The sequence below is a fragment of the Falco naumanni genome, chromosome 1 (genome assembly GCF_017639655.2).
Source record: "Falco naumanni isolate bFalNau1 chromosome 1, bFalNau1.pat, whole genome shotgun sequence".
NCBI classification, from domain to species: domain Eukaryota; kingdom Metazoa; phylum Chordata; class Aves; order Falconiformes; family Falconidae; genus Falco; species Falco naumanni.
In genome coordinates this window covers 124,732,472-124,753,067 of record NC_054054.1, presented here as the reverse complement: position 1 = coordinate 124,753,067, position 20,596 = coordinate 124,732,472, and the positions used below count along the sequence as shown (strand labels likewise).

The following is a 20,596-nucleotide window of genomic DNA, read 5'->3' as shown; positions in this document are numbered from 1 at the left end:
TGTGTTTCTGACATTTCTTCCCATCTGTTGCAGTGCTGAGTCATTACAGCTACACTAATGAAGCCCATCTAAAATATGGATTGCCTGGACATTGCCTGAATTTAGCGAGTTTGCAGCCGGTTAACTCTGATTGATCAACTGACATTTGCTAAGCTGTGCTAAACCATTTATCAACACACACTATAATCTTGCATTTGGCAGTACATAGATCAATTGTCTGATCTGCAGGGAGCTTGGCTGACTTAGTAGCACCAATCTTGTTACATGAGTACATTCAGACCCTTTCAAAAGCAGTATAATGAAGTGAGTGCATCAGAATGTCTGCCCTCATTGCAAAAATGTCCATCAGCATTGTAGAATGTGTCATGTAGATGCCCCAAGGCTTTATATTGCATGACTTTAAATCATGTAAACAGAAGGAAAGGCAAAGACAAGAGGAGAGAAAGCAAAAAGAAATTGCAGAAGTGCTGAGGCTGATTAGTGAAGTCTTTGCAGATCATGAAATCTAAAGGATTTTCCTCCTTTCCTTGTCTCAGTGACTAATTTCTGTTACTGTAACTAGCAGTAGAAATGTTTAGCCCCACCAGAACTGAAGCATTCACCTCCTCTTCTCAGTCTCCTACGGTCACTTGAAAGAGCACTTCCCTCTCCATTCTAGCTGTGGCAGGAAAGCTTATAATAATACTACAAAAAACGCTATGTAGAAAAGAATTTATTTTGTGTATTAAATGCCTGTGGTCTCACTCTGTATCACCATCCCCACAGGGAATGAGTCAGGGGTAATAAGAAGCAACAGCTCAGAGTTCCCAGGAGACCATGCTACCAGAAGAAAGTGATGAAACGCAAGATACTGCAAACTTTTTCATAGGAACAGTCATATGGACAGACCACCTCACCGACCACCCCGCTCTACTCTGGATCATCTCGGTCTTCTTCCCGGGCTCACAGCTCTGTTGCTGCCACCACCATGGGAGGAGAGCTTCAATCCAAAGCTGCGGCACAGATGCAAGTATTTGAGGAAGTTTAACAGCAAGGAAGATGCAGGAGCCAGTATTTCATAACCAAATCCCTGGCAAGGGCATTACAACCCATGCAGTGAGAAAGACAATAAAATCATCATGTTGCTCTGCCATCCTTCAACTTGTTCTGACTGTTGGGTTGGCATTACTAGACAGGTTATCTTCAGCAGGCACAACTTGGCAGTAGGAGTGAAAACCCTAAATATACAGCAAGGAAAGGAAATCCTGGCCACCAGTTTGCCTTCTGTATGACCCTCCCAGAGCCTCAGCCTACTTAGAAAGATATTACAGAGTTTTCAGTACAGTTTAAAATCTTTGTTCAGGATTTAGAAATACAGAAATAGGGGCATTTCTAAGGTGGATGAGCATAATTCTTCCTTTCGTACCTTTGTTTGTGGATCTTCATGGCATACTAGGGGTCAGAATCTCTCAGCAGACTCCTTACACATACACATTTGTGCACAAGTACACATCCACATAGGCACTCATGCACAGATGCTCAGGTCTAACAGAACTGTGACTATTCTTCTATTTCAGGCCTTCATTACTAGGCCCGTTCTACTACAATTGTTCCAACAAACTGGTTGCCCAGACCAGACTCATAAGGCAAGCTCTGGGGCAGAATGATTCTTCTGACTCACACTCATTTCAGCCAACATTTCTCACAGTCTGTAACCTTCAATTTCCTCTGGTATGAGCTGAAAGTGCCTCTGCTGCTCTGCCCTCCTAACTCAAGAATTTATGCGGGCAGTTTTGCTGCACCTTAGCTTTGTTCCTCCTCTGGTAATGAAAAGTTGGATAAACCTCACCAGAAAGGGACAGACAGGAACGGAGGAATGGAGAAACAGCCAAACTGGATCAGACCCACAGTCTGTCTAGCCTCGTATCCTGTCTCCACCAGTGGCTAACACCAAATGCTCCAGGAGAAGGTGTAAAAGCCCTGTAACAGGCAGCTTTGGAAGAATTTCCCTCCACTAAAGTTCTTATCCTGATCTTCAGTAATTAGAGGCTGGCTTCAGCCCTGAAATTACACAGCTTAATACCATTCGCAAACATGTATTCATACAAGCACTAAAGCTCTGCCTTTTTTTAATATTCAAATGAACACAAACTCTCCTTCTGAACTTCAGAGAGAGAAGCTGTGTTTCCAAACAACAACTAATGAGCTGCCAGGTTACATGCAAAACACACTTCCAGCTGAACAAGATGAACAGTTTATTCCCATACAGGTTGTTTAGTTAGATTAAAACTCTCTAAGGTAACAGAGTTTCTGTTTACATGTATACACACAGACACAAGCACAATTAAGGAAATGAGAAATGGGCTTTACCTTAATGTCTGCTGAGATCTGAAAGAATCTCTGCTTCACTCCCTCCTTTCTTTTTTCTCTGTCTCTCTCCCTCTCTCTTGCATGGCTGGACTGACAGGTTGGCAGAGCTGAGAACGACAGGTTGGGTTTGTTTTTTTAGGCACAACTCCTCCCCCTCTCAAAGAGAGAAAAAAAAAAGCAAGACTGTTTGGGAAAAGTTCACAGAAAATCCCATCCTTTCAGCACATTACAACTGACAAGAAATACAGTACAATTGGGAACACAGCAGTTTTCTGATTTTTCCCCTCAAAAAGGCTCAAGGTCTACTTTGCAGTAAGTATGACACAACCAGAGGATTTACACTAGGAACTAATTTGACCCCAAACCTTTCCCATTTCTCTGATAACTGATCCAAGAGATAATTATAGTTCATTTAAGGCAGCCTTGACAAGAGAATTTCTGTAAAAGTAGAAAGGGCTTTTTGCATAAAACACAAATATCTTTGTGCCTTGGATTTCACCCACATACCCCACCACCACTATGTCTAATGAGCCATGAGTAGATGTCTGAAGTCCTTATTTCCTTTCCTGCTACTGCTAACCTACCTGCACTCACAGCAGAGAGCAGGTTATTTTAAACTCCTGTTCTACTCCATCCTCTGTCATGGTTGGATAGAGACCACCTCGCCTTTCATCACTCTCACCTGGAATGTGATAGCAATCCCAGAGAGCTAGGAGAGATCTTTAACAGGCCACACTAGCCACAAAAATGGGGCCAGTGTAGAAGGAGGTGTACAAATACAGAGCAATACTGTTAATTGTGTGCTTCCACAGGCCTTCCCAGGAGTTCTGGCTCACCTAGACAGAATACATTCCTGGGAACTCCTGCTACTAGAAAGATTTTTAACTCAGCCCATTAGAGAGTGTTACACAGAAGACGCAGACCGTGGTCTTACCCTGAGCCTGTCAATAGGGTCTTCAGCCTAGGGCTGTGTTCAACAAACTCTGCTTACTCCTACTTCTGTGCACTGCTGCTGCTTGTGCCTCTGCCCACCTAGCCATGGAGCTTTGCCTCTGGGGGTCATGGGCAGAAATATTTGTTAATAAATGCCAAGAAAGAGGAGCCAAGAGGTTGGTGGCTGGTGACAAAATAGCTTCTACACTCCCACTTCCCTGCAATCTACCGAAAAAAATGAGAGGCAAGTCCTTTGTGCACTGATGTTTTTCCTACAGTGGCAGTCTGGGCACAAATCTGCAATTTCTATGGTCTGCTCTGCAATTCCTACGGCCTACTCAAAATTCTACTCCACAGAGTAGCTGTCTTTTCCTTACCCTGCTGTTCCAAGCAAAGATACAGTAAACTAATGAGAGTCATCTGCATAAATTTGCATCACAGACTCCTTGAATAGAATCCCTATCTCCTCTGGGTCAGATTTGCAGCTGGTTATAACAATGAAGTTTCAGAGACTTCATTCACCTGCTCACCAGGCTGGCGTGACAGTATTCAGTGTGCTGGTAAGCAACAGCTCCACAAAGCCATTAAGTGTCCCAAAACTTCAGTGAAAAACCCCCAACACTAGCCAGTTTGATTTAACATTATGGTGAAGTAGATTAGAGGTGAATTCAATGGCTATCACACAAAGTCAGTATGACATCATATACAATAATGTTCAGTTTCACCTCTTGCTAGCTCAGCTTTTTTTCTTTTATACCAGGGGAGGGCCATGTCCATCTTTTACAGGACCGACTCCCATTCCTCCCTGTCTCCTGCAGAATGCATTTCCTTTCTGTCTCTTCTATCAGGCAACTGTTCTTAATCGTGTTCAGCTCCCTACTTAAGATTTCCAGAGAGATAACACAAATGCTCAGAAATCTTTCCTGCCAGTGGAACAAGTTAACTGAATCCAGACAAAACTGGCCAAGGCCAGCACCAGAGTTCAGCGATAATGAATCATGGCTGAATGCACCAGTGCCTGCTGAGTGCCTCTATGAAGTGAGAAACTGTTCTTAAGGTTACAGCATGGTAACGGTCTTCATGTTTCTGCCTTAATTTCTAATACAGATGGGATGGGGATAGGAACGTATTAGCATTAAGTCCGTGCCAGTCTCAACATTGCAGTACTAAAGGTAGATTTACTAGTAGAAAGATCCAGCTGTAGCTTGCTTTGGCACTGATTAACAGTCTTCTCAGTCCTTCCTCCTCAGCATTATGAGGCTGGAGATCCAGATCCTTCTAAAGCTTTGCAACCTGCAGAATCCTTAAGGAGGAGGGGTAGATCCAAAGGGATTCTCTCTGCTGACCCATCACCTGCCCCAACACCAAACAGCCGGGAACTAAAACATGCCCAGTACAACCTTCCTGCTTTACCTCTGGCATATTGACCCCATGTGGGCTGGCCAGCCTGTGGGCTTCTAGAGGAGGAGAGAAGCTGAGCAGCATTGCAACAAGAGAGAATATGCCAATTGCCAGCTATAGCTTCCTGCTCAGTCCCAGACCAACTTTGTGATGCAAGCCTGGAGCATGACACACGTTTGTATGGCTAGTCTGTGTCCACCCCAGCAGCTAAGGGTGCATACAATCCAAGAGCTGGTTCATAGTTCTTAGCAAACAGAGTTGCTCTAAGAGCTTAAAATCAGTCAATAAATGCGCTTCAATTAAGTACTACAGTGAGGCTAGATTTCCTGTTTTTCCTGTTTAACTAGCAAGTTTTAAGGCAGTCTAATAACGAACCCTCAGAGCACAGCTTATTACAGCATCAGAAAGGTTGCAAAATTGCATACAACTTCGGTTTATTATATCCAATTAGTTACACTCCCTTAAAAATAAAAAAAAAAGGAAAAAAAAAGAAAAAAAGAGGAAGGAACATGTCTTAAGTAAGAACTTAATCCAAAATGTCTTGATACCAATAAGAAGATTCCAATGGTTTTCAATAGGCTGTGGCTCAATAAAACTAATATAAATCTGGGGTTTTTGTGTATTGCTACTAATGTTAGACTAGCATTTCCCATTGATTTGCAATTGGATTCTGTATGCTCTGCTCTCCTGTCCTGCTTTGAAACATCTGCCTCAATGCATACAAACAGTCCCTTGTCTTTGCAGGTTTCTTGGGCAGGTATAGCTGAGCTGATACCAATCACACTGGACCCACCTAAGTATTGCAAAGGGGGAAAGGGGAAAAATCCTCTGCATTTCAGTTCCCAGCTTTTAGCCCCTGGGAGTGTGGATCACTCAAGCAACCTTGCAGTGGTCACTGATCCACATCCATTACCTCAAAGCCCAGCAACAACATGCATAATCCAGGCTGCCTGAGCCTGTTGTTGAACTGGCTGAGTCTGTTGCTCTAAATTTCCACCCATTCAAAGTTCAAACTCTCTTTTTACTACCTATAAACTGCAGGTGCTTAAAGTTTGATAGGGAGGTGAGAAGCCCCCTGCAGAGAAGAGCAGCAAGTGGGACAAGGTATGCCAGCTTCAGTGCTTACAGATTGGTGGTGCCATGAAAATCAGCACAAAAGTTCCTGCTAATTTACAGGGTGCGGATAAGCCACATGGATGTCACAGGCCCTCTGGCACATCTGGAAGGTCATGCAGGCTGTTGGGAGCTACAGAAGGGCTCCAGCCCTCCTATATGTGCTATTGCACAGGGAGAATATTTCAGTCTGGGGACTGAATAATTCACCAAGAAATCAGCTGGCCAGTGTGGAAATAATTTTAAATGATCTGAGCCCTTAGGTATTACATTAACTGGATCTCTAGGGAAGGATGTGGATTATTGCAGCTGAATAGAGCCCTTATTTATCAGATGGAAAAGGTTAATGTCATTTCCTTTCCCTTCCTCCATGGTTTTTCTTACCACATCACCATTTATGGATAGCATAAGGTGCAGACAGTGTAAGAACATGTGCTTGATTGTTTAAATGACCAGAGCTGTTACTTTAATGGGGGGGAGGGGGTAAGAAATTAAGATTTCTTCTCGTTTCCTGGGGGGAATTACAGGCCTAGGAAACATAAAACACTGAAAAAAGGAAATGGGCTTGTGGAGCACCTGGTCTTTGATTTGACATCCAAGAGTACCTAACTGAATGAGGGAATTTTGCATTCTCATCTACTGTGTGAGCATAATGAGAACCAGGATCAAACTAATCTAATATCCTTATTTCATACTTTATAAAGAGAGAGTGCATTAAGAAAGGTCATTTTTTTTTTACTCCTTAATGAAGTTTAAATACAGTTAAATTAAGTTCTACTAATAAAGAGTCTATGCTTTTTTCTAATTTGCCTCTGGAGTCTCAATAGCTGTTGACCTGAAGACAAATATTGGAGTGGTTCAGCTATCTATTACATGCTTTACTAATGATGTCAACAAGGCAATTCTAATACCAGCTATGGAGACAATTTCCATGGCAATAAGACTGAGAGCAGTGAAAGCTTAGATTAAAAGAAAACCATTCTTGTAGTAAAGGACAAGACACCTAAGTTTATTTCCCGGTCTCTGCCACAGTATATCCCTAGGTAAGCCACTTGGGGAGATCCTCCTAGCATAGTAATAGAGATAGACCTGAAACACACCGTCTGTTGTCAGAGTTCAAGAGAAGGAAATTTGCTTCTAACCATTTGGGGATTCAAGGATGCCAGAACCTGGCTTCCCGTATGAGTCAACAGAGAAAGATGAGTATGGTATTTGTGTTAGGCTTCTTAGTACAGCCCTTCCTTCTCAGTGTCTACAAGTACCCAGATCACTCAACATAGGTGTCATGCATATTTGTCCTTGCCATGCCATATATAATAGATGGTTTAAACTCCTCACCACCCCTCTCGCTTGCAGAACCACCAGTAGAATTTAAGTCCATTCTAAGCCCCATAAGAAGACATCTGAATATAGCTGCTGGTCTCTCTGACCCCATGGAACTACAAGATGTGAAATTTCCTCCTAGCTTCGAGGTCCAGCTGCTTCCCTCCCCCTGAATCCAATTCCATGCTGGAGCAAAACTCAGATGCCCACCTTTCCTTTCTCCACAACCCATAATGAATGGAAAGAAATCCACATAGAAGGAATGATGAGGATCAGAACTTCTATGTATACGCTGAATGATTCTGAGGTAACCTTTCTGGACCCAGCTTTCCATTTGTGAAACTGAGTCAGTAGCATGACCTTACCTTGCAAAGGTGTCTTGAGGACAAAAAATTAATACCTGGGGGCACTGCAGCGGGGATAGCTAATTCCAGATCTGAATAAAATGAGAAGAAAGATGCCCATTGACTTATATGGGATTTAGAATGAGCCCTTATTCATTTTACATCAGCCACTGAACAGCCATTTGAGGATAGCAGTGAATAACTATTAATATTTGTGAAGTTAAACAATCAGCATCTAAGTTATAATGGAGTAAATTAATGTATGTATCTAAGGCAACCACAATGTGACTACTGAGTTGGCTTCGTGAAGTGAGTATTTGCAGATTATGAAAAGAAGCACATGTAAAAGCTGAGTGCATCTGTTCTGATTTTTTTTTTCTTGCCCATAAAGGAACAACTCTCCTAGACAACCAAGCAGCAAGATATTACAGCAAATAGTCTTTCACATAAAGCCAACCTTGACTTTGTTATAATTGCTATGTAAATATAATCCCATTCATCAATTAAATGCTACTCTCCTGGGCTAGAACATTATACATGTTCATTGAGATGGAATCCCTGTCAATTCAGTTTGCTAACTCAGTATTCATGTGCATTAGCCTTGGAAAAGAGAATGTGATTGCTTGAATAAATTCAGCCACTACCTCCTGCATCCCTGTATCAGTTGACACGCGTCAGTCTGACTGTAATACGGGTTCAGAAATATGTTGCCATGGAAATCCTAAATATTCAGTTCTTGGCAGGGGAATTCAAATGGGATACTTGATAAATAGAAATAGCCCAGCCCTTGCCAACTGCAAAGCTAACCCCTCGGTCTTAAGATGTTACTGAGAATCAGGAAGGGATTTTTTTTTCCAAAGTACTTGAAGAAGAAAAAGTCTTAATTTTCACTAATATTTGTACTTCCAAGTTACAGATTCCTTAGTGAGTCAGGAAATCTCTCCCAGAATTTCCCACTGCATAAGTACAGTCTCTCCAGTGGGGTTACATTATTTTTGAGCTGTCTGGATCCAGCCAGTTCCACGGGCCAGAGGGTAATCGTTAATGGTCTCTGACTGCTTAGGTATTGCTACTCAGCAGTAGCCTTGCACCCAGGACGACCTATGTTTTCTGTCCCTGTATACCACCCACATGGGGCCAGCCAGTGTCTGACCCCTTGTTTTATGGTTATTGTTCTGTGTGACTGAACATTCTTAATAATTCAGCACGGTTCTATAGCTCTGCTGTTTCCTAAGCATGGTTGCAAACTTTACAACCCAAAATACAACCCATAAATAGATTTCCCTCTCAGGCAGAATCCAGCAGCTGTTTAACAACGTACAACACCCACCCCCCCCCCCCCCACCCCCCCCCCCACCCCGCAGCAGTTTAGCACAAGGAGCAATGTGTGTCATAGCTAATTAAGCTGTAGGCAATTCAGGCTGCAGACCAATTCTTTGCTCTGTGTTGGTAAGGCAGCACAGCAAACCATTACTGGGGGCGTGAAGTACTGCTGTAGTATTGCAAATCTCAGCAAGCGTTACTGGGGAGGAGAAATGCAGTTCCATGGGGCGCAGTGGGCATTGTCCATAGACATTGACATGCTGCAGCACGTCCATAGAAAAGCAACGAAGCTGCTGAAGAGTTGAGAGAGAGAACAAGTCTTATGAGAGAGGCTGAGGGAGCTGGGCTTGCTTAGCCTGCAGGAAAGGAGGCTGAGGGAACACCTTATCATATTTTACAACTACCTGAAAGGAGGTGATAGTGAGGCGGGTGTTGGTCTCTTTACCCAAGTAACAAGCGATAGGACAAGAGGAAATGGCCTCAAGTTGCACCAGGAGCGGTTCAGATTGATTGTTTGGAAAAATTTCTTCACCAAAGGATTGTCAGTCATTGGAACCCACTGCCCAGGGAAGCGGTTGAGTCCTCATCCCTGGAGGTGTATAAAAGATGCGCAGATGTGGCATTTAGGGAACATGGTTTAGCGGTGGCCTTGGCAGTGTTAGCTTAATGGTTGGACTCGATGATCTTAAAGGTGTTTTCCAACCCAAACAATTCCATGGTCCTGCAGTAAAGCCAGTTTTGGGGCAGGAACACAGTTGTTTTGACACCTTTTCTCCCAGAAAGCGCTGCAGGATCCCTTTGCCAGCGCTGTGCTTTTTGTGCGGGGGGAGCAGGAGCGCGTGGAGCCTGGGGAGCGGGAGCGGCCGGAGCGGTGCGGGGGGAGCGGGAGCGGCCGGAGCCGTGCGGGGGGAGCGGGAGCGGCCGGAGCCGTGCGGGGGGGAGCGGGAGGGCCCGGAGCGGTGCGGGGGGAGCGGGAGCGGCCGGAGCGGTGCGGGGGGGAGCGGGAGCGGCCGGAGCGGTGCGGGGGGAGCGGGAGCGGCCGGCGGGGTGGTGCGGGGCCGGGGGCGGCGGGGGCCGGGCGGGGCGGGCCGGGGGCGGGCGCTATCCCTTCAGCACCACGGCCGCACGGGGGGTGCGCGCCGCCGGCCCCGCCGCCTCCAGCTCCCCGCTCCCCGCTGCCGCCATGAGGCTCGGCCCGGCCCGGCCGCCACCCCCGGCCGCTGGGTCCCGGGCACGGACCTGCCGGCTCGGCCGCTGGCACAGCGGGATTATCTCGTTCTGCCGCGGTGCAGAGGAACGAAAAGAAGAAACCGCCTTTCTTTCGGTTTAGGTTTCATGTGGTTGAGTACTGGAGAACAAATTAACCTAGGAGGATTTTCCGAATGTAAGCTGGGAACAAGGCAAGGTTATTTTTGAAAATACAACAGTCCCAAACCAGCAAATCCTTTTTCTGAATGTTGTCTAAGGCCTTTCATCGGCGCTAAAAGAATACGGAGAAAAGATGCTTTTCTTCAAGTTAACAGGAAATATTATCCAAAACCTTTTTTCGGTTAAACACTGATTGTGCTTTCTCCTCTTCTCAAACACTGTTTCTGTACACAGAATTATGCCAGAAGAAAACTAAGCAACCAGGCAACCTGCGGCACTGATTTGGCAATTTAGATAAAACCATATCTGGGTTAATAAAAGCTAGAACTTCGTTTGCCTAAGACAGACATCCCTGCCATTCTCTTGAACTTTAGTAATTTCATTTTCAGCTGAGACTGTTTCATACTCCACTATTGCAGAATAATCTGCCTACCAACTCAATAAACTCAGCTCACTGCATGCTTCTGTGCTGCTTTAAGTTGGGTCTGGGGGAGGAAACAGCTGTCTTTAGAACTGAGCAGATACCTGGGAATTCAGTAGCTTCCCATGACAGCAAAAAATATTCGGTACATTTATTTTCAGGTGAGACTTTTTCCATCAAAGACAGAGAATTTTAAGTTTCTGTTCAAGGTCAGGACCTCCATAGTATCCCAGTTTTCTGTGTTATACATTTAAAACATTCATAGCTGGCCAGAAGAAACATTGAAAAGAAATGCTTCTGCTTCTATTGAGAGAGGAAATTTCTAAACACTGGTGGTAAAGTTTACTTAAAGGACTGGACTTGTCTTCCTCCAATAGAGTTCATCATTTGCATTTGGCAACTTTCATGCCTTTGTGCTGAACAAAGTAAAGAATTGTGCAGAGCAGATTAAAAAAAATCTGCATCAAGAAGGGCTGCGAAACAGGAGTAGGAAAATATTCTTGTCAGACAAACCACTCTCACATCATGTACGCATACAAGCTAAATATTTCAGATAGAGCCATCCCATCTTCCTGCATATTGCAAAGAACAATTTTTAAGATCTATAATGTGAGATACTGCAGAGCATGGACTGCACCAGTGTTGTGTATTCTGTAAATTGCAGTGGCTTTCAAAAGCGTGTGAAATAATTTTATCTGCAGTCACTGGATTGTATGTTTTTTATTTTGTGTTTCAAAATATAAGAATAATGTAACACTTTGTTGGCTTAGTGGTGGAAATTGATTTGGGTTATCAAGTGAAGTCTGGTAAAAGTCCAAGATGCCTTTCCTGAATGCTCGGTCCTTACGTTTGAACCAGAAATCTTATTAACCAGGTGTCAATCACAGTCCATGTGCTTGGTTCCAGTCACTAAAAACTGTAAACAGGTACAGTTTAGATTGCCAAGTCTGCCTGTCCTTCCCTAGCATCTATTACTTGTTCTGCTTTCCACTGCCCCGGAGTTTTCGTAAGTGCTTCATCCTTCGACTCAAATGAGGAATGCTACTGTATGACTTCTTGAAAGATTGTTTTGCAAAGCTCAGTGATCCCGTGCAGCTCTGGCAGCACAGCAAGAACTGAATTGCCAGCAGAGGGGGGGAGTCAGAGAGACACTGTGATTTGATCTAACATTCACTGAAGTCAGTGGAAGTATTCTCACTGATCATGTCAATAAAAAACAGGGAAAACCCACTAGAGACGTTTGTGTAATATTTTCTCCAATTCACGTTTTTTTAAGTCCTACCCATGACATCACTTTTCCTTGCTGTTTATAGTAAAGAGTGCTCTTCACTTTTTCTGTGCAATAAAAAAAAAAAAAATAATAAAAAAAAGCTCTGGAAAATGCAAGGCCACATATGGTCTCACGAATAATGATGAAGATGAAAAAAATCCTCCTTGACCAGAGTGAAAAGGCACTGAGCAGCTTTAACAGAGAATGCCGTATGCCAACCCCTCATGCCCCTAATAAATCTGCATTTGATCGTGCGCTCTAAGTCCTTAAGCACATTGTAGAAATGGGGTAAATCCTCTTTTGGAATTTAGTGACTTAAAAAAATGAAAAGCAACATAATTCCATTTATTTTAACATCATCAGACTCTGAAAAAGACGCCTTGATCATATAATGGGGTAGTGTTATTGTTATTTCTATGATTACCACTCTGTTTTAACAGTTGACACTGCACATTGCTGCTAGCCAATTCAGTCTTTTGCTGTGGAGTTACACAGACGAGAAGCATGTTAAGAGATGGAGTGAGGCACAAAAAGCTGTTTGCTTCAGACTTTTTTCTCCAATAAAGTCTAATTTATCTATAGTCCAAATAATGCCACTGAGCCTGGATGGGGCAGTGGTGCTGGAAAATGTTGCTTTTATGCTTTCTGTTCATGTGCCTCTGAAGTCTGGTAAGGTGGTATCCCACATATCCTATCCTTTAGTATCAACAGAATGTTTTTGGAATTGGGTCCTAGCACTAAAATAAAACCCAGCAAATCAACCAACTGAGCAAAAAACCCCAAACAAACAAAAAAAAAAAACAACTGAAAAAAAACCACCCCCAACCTAAAAACTAACCAACCAGTGAACCAAAACCCCTACAGAGCTCAAAGTCCTGTTGAGGTAGGATTCTTACTGCTGGAGCTTGATGGATTTTAATACAGGCAATATAGACTGTAGCAAGTTCTCATTTCCCACCTTCTCTGGAACAACTCTCAAGTACATTCCTTATCCACTTTTTCCGTAACTACTCCAGTTCTGAAGCTGAGTTGAGGCAGCTCTATTGGCCTAACCAATTATCCAGGGGAAATCAAATGGAGATGTCTCCTGGTTCTTTTCTGATGTGTTTTTGCTTTCACCAACAGGCATAGTGTCCTTTAAGTCCTACGAGAATTCCAGTTCTCACTGGTCCATTGGCTCCTTGGCTCTTTGTCAAGCCCTTCATCTTCAAAGCACTCCATCTCCTTTTGATGCCAGCGTCTTTATTTGCATTTCGTAGCACCCAGAACAAGCTCAGCAAATATGTTTAAAGTCCGACATATGCTTTGTAGAATTGCCAGGTTGGAAAAAAAAAAAAAGTGTTCAGGAAATGGAGATATCCATGGACCCTTAACAAACATGACATTCTTGACAAAAAACAAGGCAAATGCATCCTCCACTGACCTAGGTCACCTTTGGACAGACACAAGGTTCTTTATCAACTTGCCAATTCTCCCATTCTATTAGAGGACAAATTTGTGTTTTGTTGTGTTTTCTTTTCTTGTTTATCTATTGATCATTGAATAAATTGCAAATTCTGAATTTGGCCATCATAGAAACAGGTTCAAAGCTTCACAATTGACTTCCCACTTACTTCATAACCAAGGTGCCAGTCTCCTGAAATTCATACAACTCCTCATTTACTTCTTCTTTCTTACGATTCAGATTTTCGGTTGGGTCTGGATTCTGACATCCTTCCAATACATACTAATTTATTACTCCAATACTCCCATTCATTTCAGTATTCTTCAGTGGGAGTATAATGACAGAATCTAGCTATATGTGATAGATGTTTTGGAAATATCCTTTAGCCACATTATCGTCCCTGTATTATCCCTTGCTTACGGTGCCAATGACCTTTAGGGCTAAATAAACAGCTGGATCTGATCAAAACACCGAATAACATAGTCTTTTTCCTAATCTAATAGGCTTTCAAGAATCAGAGATCTGTGAACCACTCCCAAACACCTATTTATAGTTTGTTTTCAGGAACTATGAAGATGATGTGTCCTCACAGCACTTAGTGATCATGCCACTTCCACATTTCATAATGCACCTACAAACCTTTGCCCACAGATCCCTAAGTATCTACAGGCCAAATACTTTGATTGCCAATACAGCTCAAAAATAATGTAAAGAACTGTTTTACTCTGAAGGCAGCACATACCATGTGCACATGCTGCTGGCATAAAAATAAAAATGCAAACAGTGTAGGTGCAGTGCATTTGGAAATCTCCTCTCCAGCAGCACTCAATAGTTTTGGACATGCTCATCCTAACAAGGTAGCATACACGCAGAAGTGCAGAGAGGAGACTGCACCTGGTCTTCATAAAGAATGTGTTGGGGCTGAGGCATTGTCTGCCTAGATAGAGATCACAGCTGACTTACAGGATTTACTCATGGAATAAAATGGTATTCTGAGCAGCTGGAAACAGGAAAAAAAATGTTCCTCTTTTACTTAAGTTCGCAAACCTCATTTCTATTAAAATGTTATTGTTTCTAAAAATGTGTAATGTTTTTCTAATATGTAATTATAAACCACAATGAACATCCAGTTTTTTAATGTCTTTAAGAACTTGTTTTAACTTCCACTCCGTATCTTCACTCAAATTTCCTTTGATGCATTACTTTGGCTAAAGTTTTGTTGTAGCATTTTCCATGTAAATTTATGTCATAGCAAATAAATATTTGAACAAGTGAATCCTTCACTCTGCAAACCAATTTTGAGTCACCACATAGCACACATAGGTATTTAACATTATTTTAAAGCAATTACTCACACCATATTGACACAGTAGGCAGAACAATTGTGAGACAAGTGTCCTAGTCATTTCTCTACTGTGTTGATGTGTGCCTACCTCACCAAGAAGATTTCTTCTAGAATTCCCAGCTTACCCAAGAGCAGAGAAAAAAATCAAGGGTGAAGGATGAATGCAAAACAAACGGTACAGCTGGTTTGCGTGAGCTTAGTGAAAGAAGTGATGTAAATTCAGAACTTCATAGTGCAGTCATGTCTCTTCACAGGGAGAATAAGAGGCAGGCCTTCTCAGACTTGAGAAGTACAGAAAAAAGTTAGGAGAAAAACAATAGTTACGAAGAGAAGTCCATTGGTGTGAAGAAAAAAGTGATGGAAAGCAGTTTGTGTGTATTGGTGAGTATGTGAATGTCTGAACAAATTCACTGTGCATACTGTATATATATAGATGCTTTTTCGGCTTGTGCCAAATTAGGATGAAATTAGCGGGATGCGCCTAGCATTGTAGTTTAAAAAACACAATTAAACAATGCTTGCTATTGACAGGTTGTTCTGTCCTAATCGAAATGCTAAACACAGAAATGTGCAACCACTTTCCCAAGTATAGGTATGGAAACAATACAAAAGGTACTTTACCTTCGCTTATGCCTCCATGAGGAAGTTATTTCAAGGGTCCTTTGTTTCTTGTGTGCTAGCAGCTGGGCAACTGTAAAGAAAAACAGGGGCTGGGTTAATAATAAAAAAAGGTACAAGCCGTAGACTCCAAAGACTCAAGTTAAATATTTACTCCAGTTTGTTCTTGTGAGCAAACTCAGAGGGTCTGCTTTGCTAAGCGCTGGCATCTTGAGAAGCAGGCGAGGGCCAATCTGCTGCTAGCCCAGCCGCTTCCCGGTCTGCCGCGCAGGCAGCTGCAGCAGAAAGCTGAGGTCACCTGTGCACATCCAGGTTAGGATTCAAAAAAACAAGAAGCAGGAAATTCACCCATGTAAGAAAAGACCTTCACAATTCAAATGGTACTTCAAATATTTACACACGGGATCAGATTTGGAATTACCTGCTGATATACAACTTCAGAATAAACAGGATCAAGTTTATACTTACATTCTATTTTATTTATTCAGATTTTTTTTCTACAGAAAGTCTTTTGTTTCTGTATTAGCATGAGGCTAAGGTAAAGACTTCCAGTGCACACAAGAAGCGCAATCTCCTTTTCTATCGGAGTCACAGAGCAGGCAGCATTACATGTTAGTACCTGCTAGGCAGATACCTGGGAAAAGGTGAAGCTGGAGTGCAGCCTTTGCCCTGAGTCAGAAGTTCTGCTGCTTTGGGACCTTTCAGAAAGTGTGCTACCTCCTGCTTTTCACTTTCCACAACATTATGTTCAGGCTGTTCATTAAGGCATTTGAAGATTAATTTGTACACTTACAGATTAATTGAGGCCATCTGAATTTCTAGGTATGGTTCTATACCGTGCAAGGTCAGTCCAGAATGCAATCCCTGCTCAGAAACCCTGTCCATTTCTGAACCTTAAATATGAAATGAACTTATAACAGAAAACAAAACCAACAGCAAACCTTAAGGACCGTGCAGAGGAATGAGTTGGTGCATTCTCAACTTCTCCAGCTCATGCAGCCAGCCATCAACAGGAGAAGGTTATGCTAACTCTCATTAATCTTGGTTTTGCTGAATCAATCTCCCCTATATTGTATTTGGATACAAGAAGGCAAGCTCATTTCTTTTAATGATGGCTCTGTTCTCCAGAACTGTACTCCAGTAGCTGAGGTACCAGGCCACGACTCAGGAGAGATGAGTATAATTCCTAGCTCAACTGCTAAGCAGCTATACAACCTAGGGCAAAATGTCCTTTGTCTGGTCTGTTTGGACTGCGGGCTCTTCAAGGTAAGACCAGTCTCTGACTGGATATTTGTACAGCACCTAATACAATGGAAATCCAGGCTCACTTTGGTAGTTCTGTAATACAAATTAATAACAATAACTAGACTTGACTGCCTGACAAAAAGCAAATAGTTTGGAAAAAGCTGTCTTAAATCTTTCTATCCCACTTCCCCAGACCAAAAAAAATCTACAAATGTTATTTCTTTTGGCAGCTGAAACCTAATCCTACCTTGGTTAGCATAACAGAGAGAACAGGAAGCGCTGTGGAGGAATTTTTCATTCCCTGGGACGTCTTTGATCCCCCTCCCTTCCCTTTTCCTATCAGGTAATTTTCAAATCTTGATGTTTCCAGTTAGTCTACGTATCTTCTTGTTTTGTCTACTTCAGTCAAGCATTATTTAACTTCCATTTCATGGATGAAAAACCGGTCTGCGTTTAGACTTTGCTGTTGTGTAAGCCAGAACCTGAGAACTTCAGAATCCCAAAAGGGAATACAACTAAAATGCACAGCCCTTGCTGGTGGAAAACCAATCATTACTTTGCTTTAACACAGACAAGGTGCATTCATACATTACATAAATGCTAAACAAATCATTTAATCATTTTCTGTTGCAGCCACCACTTTTTGTCACTTAGAGTTAGTGCCTCGGTTCAACTTTCCAACATATGGAGGAAATTTTTTCACCGTTATACATCTTGATTTATGCTCATCTAAAATGTGCAAAGCTCAAAACAAATTAATGTCTGTTTAATATTTGGGGTTCTAAAGGAATGTGTTGACCCTTATTTCAGTTCCACATGGAATGCGAGACTGCATCTCATGTGGGCAAGCTTTTGACAATAAAACAAGTAATAATTAAAATATGCATGACTCTCAAAGGCCTTAATTACCACACACTGCTTAGTGCAGCCTCATACTTGTAGCAAAGACAAGTCTGTAGCACTACAAAGCAGGAGATGACAACACACGCAAGATAAAAATGAAAACAAGATCATCCTGGAGTAGATAATACAACGTCCCCTTTGCCTGCAGATGAATGTTCCTGTCACACAAGCTGGAGTTTCAGTAGCATGTGCGAAGCACACCACTTGGAACTGAAGCAGCTGCATATATACAGGCTTTTTTGCCTCAGCTCTTCTTGCTTTGAACCAATCACCATTTGCCCAGCCTGACGATTGTGGCAAGCTGCATTTCTCTTTAGCCTTGATCTGTTCAGATGGTCCCTCTTTTTCTTACTACCTTCCTCACTTCAGTTGCCACTGGCATCCTCTGCATCCTCAAGTTACCAGTCAGAAGTTCCTTAGAAGACAATAGGAGTGAAGGCAATCACCTGCTGTAGAAATTACTCCGAGTGTTCAAATAGTTTCATGACCATCTTGCAGCTGCTCCTGGTAAAGTACACCCAACAGTGCCAGTGATGGGGTTAGCTACAGCAATGATAGGGCATCTGTCATGCATCTGATGGAAATATTTGCCATCTACCTGAAGGTGGGCTCAAAAAATACTTATTCTCTAGGAGGGATGTAGCTCCCAATTAACAAAAAATATCCTACAGTCCCACAACTCCGTGTATCCCACCCTGTAGTTAGAATAATTAGCCTTAACCGTAAGATGGTTATGGCTAGCAAACTGGGGTGCAGAGGCAACAGATTACTTCAATCAGTATGATTCTACTTCACTCAACAAAAACAAAACAATCAAACAAAATACAATCCAACAGGGAAATTTCACTTAACTTATATTTTACTCACACACAAATTTTGGTTTCAGGAGACTGCTATTGTGATAGTCCTCAATGGAATCGCAGGAGTTATATCCATAAATCCTTGTGCCCAGTTCCATACTACATAAGGCCCCATCATATCTTTTTTTTTTTCTAAACTATAATATATCTAACATTTACTAACAACTACTATGCATGCTTCCAATTTTCTGATAGAATGACTAACAGTCATTTTCCTTGGTAATAATGAAGAAACACTGCTTGCACTGGCTAATAGTGCATGATAATCAACAGTGGTTTTGTCACGAATCCCTTTGTTTGCAAAGCTGTCTATAATTGGAAGCCACTGGAACAGATGCCCACTTGCTTAAATTGTTATTAGTACCGACTGCAGCACTCTTAAACCTGAAAGATGCCAACAGAACTGAAGTTAGACTCAAGTCTTTTGTGTCTCTCTTTTCCCCCCTCTCCCTTTTTTCTTTACCCAGTGATTGCCAGCATTGCTCCTTCCTTCTCTTCTCTGAGAAAAGTTGCAATAAAAACTACAAAAAGTGACTGGAAGGCAGAGTAGATATATAATTTCCCTTCTCTTTATGTCTTGAACTTGTGAAAATCCAGGAACACTTTTATTATTATTCCATGTTATAATAACCTGCACATGGAGGTAGATTCTAAGCCATTATTGACTTCACTGATCCTGAAACAAGGACATTGCTCAGAGCTCCATTTACAAAATGTATATACCACTGTTCTGCACTCTTGCTTCCAGCTATTTATAAGTCCCTAGTGCCTCGGAGCAAACAGCTGGGGAATGAGTTAGGGACTCAATGGCACTCTTAGGACTCAATGGCACTATGCTTTTCTTTTCCATTTTTTCCCTTTTAAAATTGAATTCTTTTCAGCATTAGCAGAACAAGACAGGCAAACAAAGTGTGCACAGAATGGGACAGCACAAAGGCAGTCAATATCACCAGCCTGACGGTGCTTGTTTGTCACCGCCTGCAAGTACAGATGCTGTGGAGATGCGTGGCCTAAATAGGAGCTTGTGCCTCAAGGATCAATGTGCACTGACTATGCACCAACCTTTAAGTGTGTGTAATGGGCTGTGCCTGGCAATGACCCACCTTTTTTTCAAGCTGTTCTGGGGTGGTGGTTGCTAAAGGGACTTACACAGGCTGGAACTGCTCTTAACTTTGTGTGGGTGGCTCTGCCTCATCAACCTGTGCAAGAGCCAAGGACATGTTAGGTTCCTTCCTGCTTTTCTAGGAGAAGGACAGAAGAAGAAATTATAGACTGCAACTTCTATTGTTGCAGGATGTAACAAGAGAAGGATGGAGTTACCTTGCTGCAAACAGAGGAAATTAAATGGAGGTGCACCGCCCCCCCCCCCCCCCCCCCCCCCCCCCCCCCCCCGTGTTAAAGAGTTCATTTGCAACCATCTTAGAAACATTTTCTCCCATTCAAACACAGCATTCTCCTTGGGCTTTCAAGGCTGTCAGAGAAAGAGGGAGATCGAAAAGCAGATATAGCAGGTTTTTATTATTTTTAAGTGAAATAATAAGCCTGGAAAAGATAATCACTTACTTCTTTTGCTTTACAGCATTTCTAGGGTAAAATGGCAGTCCCTCCTGATGCACAGCATCACTGTCCTGCAGGACCCAGTTTCATGGGAGCTCATACATACCCTTCTGTGTCTCTGGGCCAGTATTATCTCCCCTCAGCTGGTAGGTATCTGAACTGGAAATCTGGCTGCCCTTGAAAGGCAGCACTGGAACCTGCTGTGACAGGAAAATAAAAAAATACAATCAATAAAATGCCAGGAGAAATGCAACTGTTCTCGCTGAATGCTTTCTGAAAGGGACCCTGACCCCTTAAGGCTAAGTCAGCCCTGGAACAGCTTGCCCGTGGGCACAGGCTTTCCCAGCGGATGCTTTTCCGTGGAGGCTGCTGCGGTGTCCCTCAGGAAAGCCTCATCTGCACCGATCCCCGCTGGGGCCATGGGAGGCATTCGGTTATTTTGCATTTTACATCCCATTACGCTCTACCTTGACCATACACAGCCCGCTGGTGCGCCTAACACCCACCTCTCTCACCAGAGAGGCTCCTTATCCCCCGTCATCCCTGCCACCCCATGGGGGGCTCCTGAGCCACCGAGGGGCTGCGGGTCTGGGCTGCAGGCTCCCTGCAGTGGGCAGGGGGCTCTGGGGGTGCCACGGGCAGGCGCTGGGGGCTCTGGAAGCACTGAGGGGAAAAGCAGGGAAGAGTTCAGGGAAACATGGAAGGCGCAGGGTGTGTGAGAGGCAGAGCAGCCCTCAGGCAGCTTGATGGGGCTTCAAAGCCAGGCCTGAGGGAGCAGC

At 43.0% G+C, this 20,596-nt stretch overlaps 1 protein-coding gene across 5 annotated transcripts in view; it reads right to left on the bottom strand.

Moving 5' to 3' along the window:
• KCNJ16 (potassium inwardly rectifying channel subfamily J member 16) overlaps positions 1-15,570 on the bottom strand; it is a 34,778-nt gene extending 19,208 nt beyond the window's left edge. Inside the window, exons 1-4 of one of the 5 annotated variants that reach the window (XM_040582069.1) lie at positions 15,407-15,569; positions 15,256-15,325; positions 7,485-7,555; positions 2,350-2,456 (exon numbers count right to left, since the gene is read on the bottom strand). The gene's annotated coding sequence lies outside the window, so the exon portion shown is untranslated. Of the gene's footprint in view, positions 1-2,349; positions 2,504-7,484; positions 7,556-15,255; positions 15,326-15,406 lie in introns of all 5 variants that reach the window. The other 4 variants (XM_040582073.1, XM_040582070.1, XM_040582068.1 and 1 more) reach the window with 4 other exon arrangements.
• Between the last annotated feature and the right edge of the window lie 5,026 nt (positions 15,571-20,596).